At 53.5% G+C, this 11,196-nt stretch overlaps 1 long non-coding RNA gene across 1 annotated transcript; it reads left to right on the top strand.

Moving 5' to 3' along the window:
- The first annotated feature begins 910 nt into the window (after nt 1-910).
- Nucleotides 911-5,390, top strand: LOC121101063. The gene is made up of 3 exons (XR_005833034.1): nt 911-1,302; nt 1,639-1,741; nt 4,358-5,390. It is a non-coding gene; the product is annotated as an uncharacterized LOC121101063 (long non-coding RNA).
- The last annotated feature ends 5,806 nt before the right edge of the window (nt 5,391-11,196 follow it).

The raw sequence follows: 11,196 nt of genomic DNA, 5'->3' as shown, positions 1-11,196 counted from the left end.
TGGGTTTGCACAGCCCTGAGGCAAGAGAGGGCACCCTGTATCTGGGGATGGGGGCCAGTGGTGCAGGAGTCACCTGGTGGTGATTGTGAAGGGTGATTGGGCAGGACCTAGGGCGCCATGCTGAAGAGCCTCTGCTTGACCTGGCAGCCATGCGGAGCCACGGAAGGGCTAGGAGCTGGGTGCGGGGGCACGGACAGGTGGTGAGTGGACCACTGGCTGTCCGTGGGTTTGTATTTGTGCCCGTGTGTGGAGTGTGCATGCGAGGCACTGTGACTTGCTGTCTCTGGGTCCCCTGCAGGTGGAAGGTTCTCCACCAGTGCTCGCTGAATGGCTGCATCGTCCCATTCATTTTGAAATCTTTAGGACAGGCCTCAGCTTTCCGTCTCCCCTTAGAGTTAGGGCTGGAAATAATCTGAATACTGAGCAGAAGGGGAATGGGTGTGCGAATTATGTCCTCTATATCTACAACGGGGTGCTCACCCGCTGTTATAAATGGTAAATAAATGGAGGTCATGTCGCCACATGGAGAGCCGCTCACAGAATACCCGTAAATGAAAATAGCAGAACATAAATTCTACGTGAACCGTGGTTACAACGACATAAAAATGTGTGTACATATGGATAAAGACAGGCGGGATTGCAAATGCAGAAATGAAAACAGTTGTCTCAGGGAGGTGGAAGTGACAGCAGTTTTTCTTTCTGTTCTGTTTTGCTGTTTTAATTTTCCTGTAATAAATATTGAAGAGCGGTTGTGGCAACTCAGGCAGCGGCTGGCTCCCCGGGAAGACGGCGGGTGTCTGGAGGATTGGGCCAGCCCTGGAGGTGCCCCCGGAAGTGCCCCGCGGCGTGCAGGCGGAATCACGCCGACGTCACGGCGCCTCGCCGCGCTGTGCTGGTGATTCCTGCGCCCGCCCAGCCCTCTGCAGTCGCCTCTGGACGGCGCTTAGGAGGCTGGGGAGCTCACCGGGCACCGGGAGCCAGATGTTCCCCCCCCAGACGTGCAAAACGGCCGGCCAGGGGGCCAGTTCTGAAGCCCCTTTCGGTTCAGAAAACCCCGGGCTTTGGAGCCCAGCGGACCCAGCTAAGTCCCGCTCCGTTCCTTATGAGACATTCTCCTGGGCCCAGGGGTGAAGTCCGCAGGTGGCCGAGCCAGGACCTCAGGTGTAAGGCTGTGCTGGGCTGACGTCCCTTCTATTCCTGTGGCCTCCCCAGGGAGGCTGTCCACCCCTGTGGGCAGGACCCATCTTCTCCTTTTGCATTCCTGGTTATGCCACAGAGACCTCAGCTCTTGGAGTATAGATGGTACGTGCTTGTGTCTGAACGGAGGGAGCCTAGTGCCCCTCTGGTCTTGGAGTCAAGACAGCATGCAATTAAGGGTCCTGTGTCCCAAGATCACATAGAGGAGGGTGTGATTAGGTCCGGGGGGGAGGGCGTAGAGAGCAGAGGAAGAAACCCCTACCTGTTCTTGTTGGGAAGGAAAGAGGGGACAGGTGGGTGGGGGTACTGTTCTTCCAGGGCCAGGAACAGTAGCACACACAAAACAGAAAACAGTTGGGAGGAGGGGTGAGGCGTGGGGTTGAGAGGCCATTAATTTATACGTGTTTACTGAGAGCCCTACTATGTGTCGGCTCTGCTCAGGTGCCAGGGAGACAATGAAGCACAAAGCAGATGAAGCCCAGGCCCTCATGGAGATTGTGCACTGGTGGGGGACATAGGAAACCAGCCAACTAACTGATGTGTGGTAAGTCAGGGGAAGGAAATGGAAGTAGGGAGGAGGCGGCGGGCAAAGGGCTCATGCTCTTTCATGTGGGTAGTAGAGGAAGAGCTCTGAGGAACTGGAGGAGGAAGTGGGGGACAAACCACATGGTTAGCAGAGGAAAGCTTGTTTTAGGCATTGGCATTGCAAGTGCAAAGGCCCTGCGGCAGGGATGTTTTTGTTTTTGTGTGGTGAGAGCAGAGTGAAGGGGGGGAGCTGTGTGTGCATAGTGGGTCTTGTGGGGCCTTGTAGGCCCAGGTAGGGATTTCATTCTAAGTGGAATGAGAAGCATGGGACATTTGGGATCAGCCTTACCCTTTCAAAGGCACACGCTTGTGTGTGTAGGTCAGGTATCAGTTGACATGTACCAGTGGAAGCAGGAGCCTTGCTCGGAGGCTGCCACAGCTGTCCAGGTGAGAGGTGATGGAGACTTGCAGGGGTGTTGAGGGGCGGGAGTGGAGGTGGCAAGCAGGCCAAGTTCTGCCTAGGTTGGAAAGACAGCTGGCAGGATCGGATCAGGGGTTGCCTGTGTGGGAGAGAGTCAGAGGCTCCAAGGGTCCTGGAAGGATGAGCTCAGTTTGGGCCTGAGTGGTTTTCTCTGGGGGAGAGGACGAGGGAGAAGGGTTGATATGGTCGGCGTTCATAATTAGTCGGCCAGCACTGCCAGCATACCAGGCAGGGATGGGACCCCTTGGAGGGTTTCCCAGACCCCACATCTGGGCTTCTCTATCCTTCCTGTGTTGCATCCTTGGGAGGTGACACCCTTTCCCCATCCTGTTCCGTCTCTGCAGCTATGACCACATACCCATGTCCCCCCGTCCCTAGTTCCCGCCATGTGGCTTCCTCCCCGTCTCACCACTACCCTGCGTCCCTGAGAGCCTGAGACCTTTGCTTTCCCCCAGCATTTATGTAGTGCTCGCCATGTGCTCTTCTAAGGCCTTTTTGTACACTGACTCATTCACCCCTAACAATATCCCTTTACAGTTGGGGGACCAAAGGCACAGAGAGGTTGAGCGCTTGTTCAAGGTCACACAGCCAGTTAAGGGGAGGAACTGGTATGAGGCTGGGCAGCGGGGGCAGGCTGCTTCCAGAGTCATTCTGAACCTTTATGTCCGTCGTGCCGCACTCTTGTGGCCATGGCCCCCCTTCAGTTCTCACTGAGGTCCCCGGAGCTACCCCTCCAGCAGCTCCTTCCCAGTCTTCGCCCTCTGCCGTGCCCCGCTCCCCCCTCCTCTGCTCCTGCAGGGTTTTCACCTGGGGCCTCTTCACACCTATCTGTGGATTTGCAACTCTCCTCCATTTACGTTTTGAGTTCCAGAGCAAACATTCAGCTAGACATCTCAACTTGGGCACCCCCCCGACCCTGCCCCAAACTGCACCCCAAGTATGCTGGTCGTCTGCTGGGCGAATGGCACCCCGGCCTCTAGGAGCTAGGTCAGAGATCCAGGTGTGGGCTCTGCTATTCCACGTGTGGTCAGGAGGGGGAGCCTCGCACCGTCCCTTCTCCCTCACCCCCCCACCCCTCACCCCCAGTGCCACCTGCTGAGACGCTCCCAGATGGCGCTCCAGGGCAGCCCCTGCCCACTGCAGATCCCCAGGACCACCTCGCCTGGTTACGGCCACACTCCTGGTCAGGCTGCCCACTCCCACTCTGTCTTCCTCTAGTCCCTTATCCACACAGCGCCCAGAATGATCTTTCAGAAAGCAGATCAGGTGGTGCCCCTGTGTGGCTACAGCCCTCGGGGGGCCCCCCTGCTCCTCAAGGTGAAGCCCTCATCTGCCCCAGCCCAGGCGCCCCACTGGCTTTGCCTTGCCGATCATGCCCGGACCCTCCCTGAGCCTCGGGGCTATAGACACACGGCTCCTGCGGCTCCCTGCCCTTGCCTGGACCTTGCTGCCTGTCCACCTTCTGCACTTGCACAACCTGGAGGCCACTTTACCTGCCCCGCCACACGTAGTGGGCTGGGTTGGGGGTGCTCTCCGTGCTCCCGTGGCCCGCAGCGGAACCTGCTCTGAGAATTGGACCGGTCTGCCACTTTGCTGACCCACCTCCACCCCCCAGGTTGTGAGCCCCCTGAGGCCAGGGATGGGGTCTACTGTCCCCACAGGATCTACAGCCAGCCCCTGACACGGGCACAGCACTCTGGATTCTCTTCATAAATGTTTACTGAATGAATGAGTGAATGTGGGACAAGTGAATAACCCCAGGGGAAGCTGTTATCTGTAGCAGGAGGGTCAGGACAGTGGGGATAATACCTGGGGCACCTGGGGGGCTCAGCCGGTTAAGCGTCTGTCTTTGGCTCAGGTCATGATCCCCAGGGTTCTGGGATCAAGCCCTGCGTTGGGCTCCCTGCTCAGCGGGAAGTCTGCTCCTCCCTCTCCCTCTGCCCCTCCTCCTGCTTGTGCTCCCCCCCTCCACTGTATCAAATAAATAAAATTTTTTAAAAAAGAGTTGATGCTTGGGAACCTCTGGCCCCTGAGGGGGTGGTTGGTCCATGAGGCTCACTCCCAGCTCCTCCTCTCCCCGTCTGGCTATCCTGGGAGTGGCTGCGGATGCTAACTGACCATTTTGTCCATCCTGCCGCTGCCCCTCCTTCCAAGGACCTTCTGGAGACTGTCCCGTCACCCTGAGCCTCAAAGCTTCCAGGCCCGGAACCTGAACCGAAGGTGGAATCCTCAGGGCACACTGGCTCTTCCTTCCGCCCGTGTCCCTGGCTCTGGGTTGTGCTGCGCTCTCTTCCGAGGACTCAGAGAAGCCAGAGAAGGCAGCCAGCGCCCCACGCATCTCCTTGGGTGCTCCCAAGGTCAGAGATGAGGTCTCACATCTTCTTGCTAATGCACAATTTATTTCTTTTTCAATTTTCTCTGGGACTGGTGCTTGTCCAGATGTTTATGTGGTGTGGTGGGAAATGAGTTTTATGGGGCTGCTGGCAGTGTACCATTTGGCCCCCCTGTGGTTCTAGAGATTTGGGGGCCTTGGGGCTGTGGCTACAGCTGCGCACAGCTGCCTGCCTTCTTGGGGTGTTTAGCTTTTGAGCCCGGGTGGCTTCCTGGGCCCCAAACATGTGAGTGACCTCATGACTCTGGCCCTTCAGTGATCCCTGACAAACTGTCCCAGCGCGTAGGTGGAATTCCTATTTTTAATAGCCAAGTTGTTGAGAAATTGTAGGGCTTCTACTTCCTCTTGAACAGAAGGCTTCCAGAAATATTTATACCTTTGCTTCTATAGAATCTAGGAAGTCATCCTGGCCCAGAGGAGGTCAGCAGGTGGCGTGGGATCACCTAGGAGACGGCCCCTGTGACATCATGCTCAGCTCACTCAGTCAGGCTGTCCGGTCCTCTTGGTCAGCTGTGCACTGAGGGGGCTCGGCTGGCCCTGCTGTCTCCTGGGTGTGTGTGGGGGGAGTGAGGGTGGACAGGGACCAGGTCTTGGGGGCTTTCAGTGTCACACTGAGGGATCTGAACTCTGTCCCTGAGCCCGCAGTGCATTTTATGGGAGGAGTAAGCAGATCAGATGTGCGTTTCCGAGAGGTCGGAAGGAGTGGATTAGAGCTGCGTTCTGTCAAGTCTTTCATTTTACAGAGACCTGTGTGCACCCTCCTAGGGTGCCAGGACCAGTCACTCCAGCCATGGGCAATGCATTCCAGCATTTTCTATTCTGTTCTGTTCCATTTGTTTTTCTAAAAATGCTGTTTGCAATCCTCTGCGTTGATTTCCTATCTCTCTGAATGTTTTTGAACAATTTGAACAGCACTGGATTGGAGGGAGGAAGCCCGGGCAGAGACTGCTGCTGTCTCTGTCCGGCCAGGAAGCTGCGAGGGTGGCTGTGCCCGGCCTGGGGCAGACTGGGAGGCTTCCATCGGGGTGCGCTTAGGCCCCCCAGGCTGTGCGCAGCGCCTTGAATCCCCGGGCTCAGTGTACCCCTTTCAGGAGACGTGGAGCAGCCCCTGAAGCAACCGAGGGGCCCGTGATGGTGTCGTGTTGGCGATCTAGAAGCTGTGCTTTCATAACTCGGAATGCTGCGTGGTGTCTGAAAGTCATTTCATTAAATGTCACATGGAATCAAAATAGAAATTACATCTTTGGGACAAAGCCCATTGAGCCAGGAGCCAGGCATTCTGAATTGGACCCAGAATAGTCTCATGGAAGCTGGGACTGGGAAGACAGCAAGACAGCCCTCTCTACACGGCCAGCCTCTCCCCCTGGCTCACACTTGAATCCCCAGATGCGGCAGGTGGTCGGGAAGGCCAGTGGGCTCGCAGGAATCAATGCGACGGTGGGGTGGGGGTGTTGTAGGCAGTGATGATAGCCCCCCTTTGTCACACTCCTAGGTACCTGTGCTGAACTGAATAGTCACGTGTGCTATCCCTGATCCCCATCTCCTTCTGGGAGGTACACTGACTGTGTCTGAGGAGGCTCAGGGAGGTCAAGGTATGGGTCTGAGGCCTCATAGCCGGCAAGAGGCAGAGATGGGGTTTGAACTCCAGACCAGCTCCCACAACCACCTTCCCTCCTGCATCCTGGGGTGCCTCTCCCCTGTTGCTCCTGGTTCTTGCAACTAGCTGACCAAAGTTGAGAGACATGCCCAGATGAGATCTGGGTAGCTGGGGGAGGGCTTGGGCCTTGGGCATGTTTGAGGTTCCCGGGCAATCCTAATATGCCCCTAAGTGGGGACCACTGCTATGGGAAGGGGTGTGAGTGGCCTTTGTGTCTGCCTTCCATCCCAGCCTCTGTATTCAGCCAGTGCTTGCTAAGAACCCTCTTCTGGAGGCCTGGTAGCCCACACCTTGCAGCCCTGAGTGCATCCTCCCCCCCACCCCATGTGCGTGCTCATCCCTGCCCCCACCCCTGCCCTCGTTTGTGCACTCATCCCTCTACCCCTGCCCCCAGGTGTGTGCTCATACCCTAACCTGCCCCCCCCCCCGTGGGCCAGGCTGGAGGGCAGGAGAGCTGGGGTGCGGTAGGGTGGAGCAGGCCCTGAGAGGTGCCTGGTGAGCCCAGAAGGGGAGGGTGGAGGGGAGGAGGGGAGGGTACCCACTTTGAGTGGGAAGAGTGAGGAGTCGCCCAGGGGCTGACTTTCTAATCCATTACTTTTGACTCCTAGGCATGTTCTGTCCTACTTTTCTTAGGTTGATCTTGTTCTTTTTCTGACTTACTACTTTGGACACCAATTGATTTCCTCTTTTTTGGGGGGTCTGTTTATTTAAATGTAAGTTTTTAAGAGTATGGATTTTCCTCTAAGGACCTGTTTAGCTGACTCCTTTAGAATCTCACATGCAGTGTTTTCATTATGATTATTTCTAGACCTTCTGCAGCTTGGGTTTGGACCACTTTTTTGACTCGTGAGCTAAAGGCTTCTTCTGCCTCAAGATGCCTTTCCCCTGCAGATTTGGTCATTTATTCTTAATATAATTACACAGTGATTATAGAATGTTTTACCTTGTTGCTGCCTTTTGTAATTTATTGGGATTTTCTCCTTGTTTTTCTGGAGCGATTTCTTTTTCCTTTTTTCCAGCTTTATTACAGTATAAATGACATACAATAAGCGGTTCATATTTAACCCGTTCTGTTTCATAAGCTTTGACATATGTACGCGCCCACGAAACCATCACGACAATCAAGCTAATGACCGTCTGTGTCACTCCCGGTTTGCTTTCCCCGCTTTGTGGTTTCTCCCTTGGGCTCCTCCTTACCCTCACCCTGTCCCTGGGCCACCTCCGAGCTGCTTTCTGGCGCTGTAGGTTAGTTTGCATTTGCTAGAATTTTATCTAAATAGAGTCTTATAGGGGCGCCTGGGTGGCTCAGTCGGTTAAGCATCTGCCTTTGGCTCAGGTCATGATCCCAGCGTCCTGGGATCAAGCCCCTCATCGGGCTCCCTGCCCAGTGGGGAGCCTGCTTCTCCCTCTCCCTCTGCTCTGCCCCCCTGCTTGTGCTCTCTCTCGTTCTCTCTCCAATAAATACAAAGTCTTTTAAAAAATAGAGTCTTAGAGCATATTTTCTCTTTTGTCTGGCTTCTTTCACTTGGAATTCTTTTGAAATCCATCTAGTCGTGTAAAACCAAGGTCCGTCCCTTTTTATCACCCTGTCGTATTCCCTATTGTAGATGCGCCATGTTTACTTACCCATTCAGCTCTTGATGGACACTTGAGTTTTCCCCCTTTTTGGTTCTTATGAGTAAAGTTACTACGAACATTCCTGGAGAAGTCTTTTAGGGACATATGGTTTCATGCCTCTCCAGTAAATACCGATGAGCAGAAGGGCAGGTGAGAGAGTAGGGGTATGTTTAACTTTTTAAGAAATTCCCAAACTGTTTTCCAAGTAACGGTCCCTTTACATGCCCACGAGCACGTGAGAGCACAGGAGAGTTCTAGGTGCTTCACGTCCTCATGTGCAACCATCCTAGCTGGTGTCCAGCGTATGCCCTGGAGTTTTAATTTACATTTCACTGATGACTGATGACATTGAGCATCTTTGCATATGCTTGTTTTTCATGCGTGTATCTTCTTTGGTTGACTGTGTATTCAAATCCTTTGTCTTGGGGCGCCTGGGTGGCACAGTCGGTTAAGCATCTCACTTTTGATCTCAGCTCAGGTCTTGATCTCGGGGTTGGGAGTTTAAGCCCCACGTTGGGCTCCACACTGGGCAAGGAACCTACTTAAAAAAAATACGAACTCCTCCCCCCCAACAACACACAGGAAATCCTTTGTCTTAACAGATTGTGTTGCAAGGACTATTTGTATATTCTGGATACAAGTCCTTTGTTAGAATTATGAATATGATTTGTAAATATTTTCTCCAGTCTATGCCTTTCCTCTTCATTTTCTCCACAGAAAATCTTGCAAACAGAGGTTTTTCAATTTCACTGAAGTCCAATGTACTGTTCTTTTTCCTTCTATAATGAGTGTTTTTGTGTGCCCTAAGAGATCCTTCCCAACTGTAAGATCATGAGGGTTTGCTCCTATGTTTTCTTCTAGAAGCTTTGTAGATTTAGCTCTTACATTTAGGCTCATGATCCATTTTTTAGTTAATTTTCACATATGGCGTGAGGTAAGAGTCATGGTGCATTGTTTGCACGCGGCCGTCTTTGCGTTGGCTTCAGAAAGGAGAATAGGAGTTTCCAGCTCCTCCACTGTGGTCAGGCTACAAGGCCCCATCCAATGGGGTTTCTTTAAATCGCAAGTTTACGTTCTCCAACAGGTGGAGTCTTGTGAAAATGGTAAAATAAATTAGAGAGGAATAAATACGCTAAATATTTTGCATATTTGAGTGTCATGTGTTAAATTGCATTCTGGCTCCGTGAGACCTTCTGCCAGGTTTTCTTGCGTCTGTGTTTGTGGTCAACAGATAGAACGGACCCGTTCCTCCGTCCATCCAGCCGGTCAGCTAAAAGGCATCCCGGAGGAGTGGCGAGGACACGGGCTGGAATCAGCCCAAACCAGTGTGTCAGACACTGGGCCCAGCCTCTTCCTTCCCGCCCTCTCCAGCGTGTGCGGTTTCCCCAAGGACATCGCAGAGAGCTCTCCCAAGCCAGAGCCCCCCAGCTGCGGGAGCGATGCCAATACAGGATTATATGACCCCCATCGTGCCCCCAGAGAGGTATAATTACACCACCAGATTCTCACAACATAGACTCCACTTGAAGGATAAGGAGGCTGAGCTCAGAGAGGTTGTTCAACTTGCCCAAAGTCACATAGGCAATCTTCTTTTTTTTTTTTTTTTAAAGATTTTATTTATTTATTCGACAGAGATAGAGACAGCCAGCGAGAGAGGGAACACAAGCAGGGGGAGTGGGAGAGGAAGAAGCAGGCTCTCAGCGGAGGAGCCCCATGTGGGGCTCGATCCCACAACGCCAGGATCACGCCCTGAGCCGAAGGCAGACGCTTAACCGCTGTGCCACCCAGGCGCCCCACATAGGCAATCTTCTAAACCAGGCCGTCTGATTCCAAAATTCCCACCCCACACTGACTGCCTTCTAAGGACTGGGCATTTCTGGCCAGGGTCTGCTTGGGTCTGTGAGTAGAACCTGAAGTCACCCCAAGGAGCCCCTCTAGACTTTGGAAATATAACCACTCTCAAAGCTAAATTTCAAGTCAGCTTATAATGGAACAGAGACATGCATAGACTTCTTAGATGGAGAACAGCTTCCAGGCCTATAAGACCTAATGGGAGGGGAGTGACTGCTATGAGCCGAGAAAAGGTAGGCTGGCTGTGGGGTCCCAGGTGGGGGGGGGCACTGTTTCCTCTGGGGTTAGGCATACGTGAGTCGTAAACCCCCCAGGGGCTGTTTGCCGCCTGGGAAGTGCTTACCTGCAGGAAGAGAGAATGGAGGTGCAAAAGCCAGGCCAGTTCATTCATCCATTCCCTCAGTAATGATTCGTTGAGCTTTGACCATGGGAATGGGACTGTTTGAATTCTGGAACTCAGTAAAATAAAAAAAGCAAAAATTGAAATGTGGCGAGTTTATGAGGTCAGTCCATTGTTTGTACTGGGATTTCCCCAAAAGCCCAGTGAGGGTTACAGTAGGAGTCCAGAGGAAATGGGCAGTGCACTCGGCTGCAGTGATGGGAGGTGGAGCCTGAGCTGTAGCAGCAAGGGGGCCGGGACGGCCTCAGCACTGCAAGAGTCAGGAGAGGAGAGTCACACAGAGGCCTGGTGCCTCGGGACAGGAAGACCCTGTGATGCTGTCCAGAGAGAGGCTCAGGGTGGTGGATGAAGGCACCCTCTCTGGGAGAAAACAGTCCAGTCCTTGCCACAGCTCCGTTGCTCATTGTCAGTGAAAAATGTGGCTTCTGGTTTTATACATCAGCCATGTGAGCTTGGCTAATGTGAGTCTTCCCTGTAAGCTAATCTGTGCTCTGGTTCTGGCACCGTAGCGAGGTTTCTGAGTTGGGTCAACTGCCAAAAGCCTCAATTGCTATCTCATGAGGCTTTTGGCAGTCAACAAGCCAGTTTCAGCTATCAGCAATGTAGCTGTTCACGTTTAGTTCAAGTGCAAAGATTGTGGTGCCCAGCAATGAAAAGCCAAATGAATTCCATTAACCCAGGCTTTTCACCAGCCTTGCAGCCTGGGCTGGGGCCGAGGTCATGGTGTGGCTTGAGCTAAGCCGTCCCTCCTGTGCTACCAGGGGCTGGGTGATTGCCTCCTGCAGATCTCCGCTGCTTGTCTGCCATTCGGAGCACAGGACATCACCCTGAGCCCTGTGAGGGCAGAGAGATGAATCCCACCCAGTTCTTGCCCTGAGGCCCTGGGGGTTTAGAGGGGGTTGGGGGGACTGGAGAACTGGCTCCCTAGGTGGGAGGGTGGGGAGGCTGGCCCTGCCCTGTGTTTACCTGTCCGTACTTGGCTCTCTTTGATTTTTCTCCGGGTGGAGGGTGGTCACTGCAGGCCGGATTTCCATAAATTCTGTAAATGGGATATCCAGTCTGTTTGGAAATGTGGT

Source organism: Ursus maritimus, unplaced genomic scaffold, assembly GCF_017311325.1.
Source record: "Ursus maritimus isolate PB19 unplaced genomic scaffold, ASM1731132v1 scaffold_6, whole genome shotgun sequence".
In the NCBI taxonomy this organism is placed as follows: Eukaryota; Metazoa; Chordata; class Mammalia; order Carnivora; family Ursidae; genus Ursus; species Ursus maritimus.
This window is presented reverse-complemented; position numbering and strand designations above follow the sequence as displayed.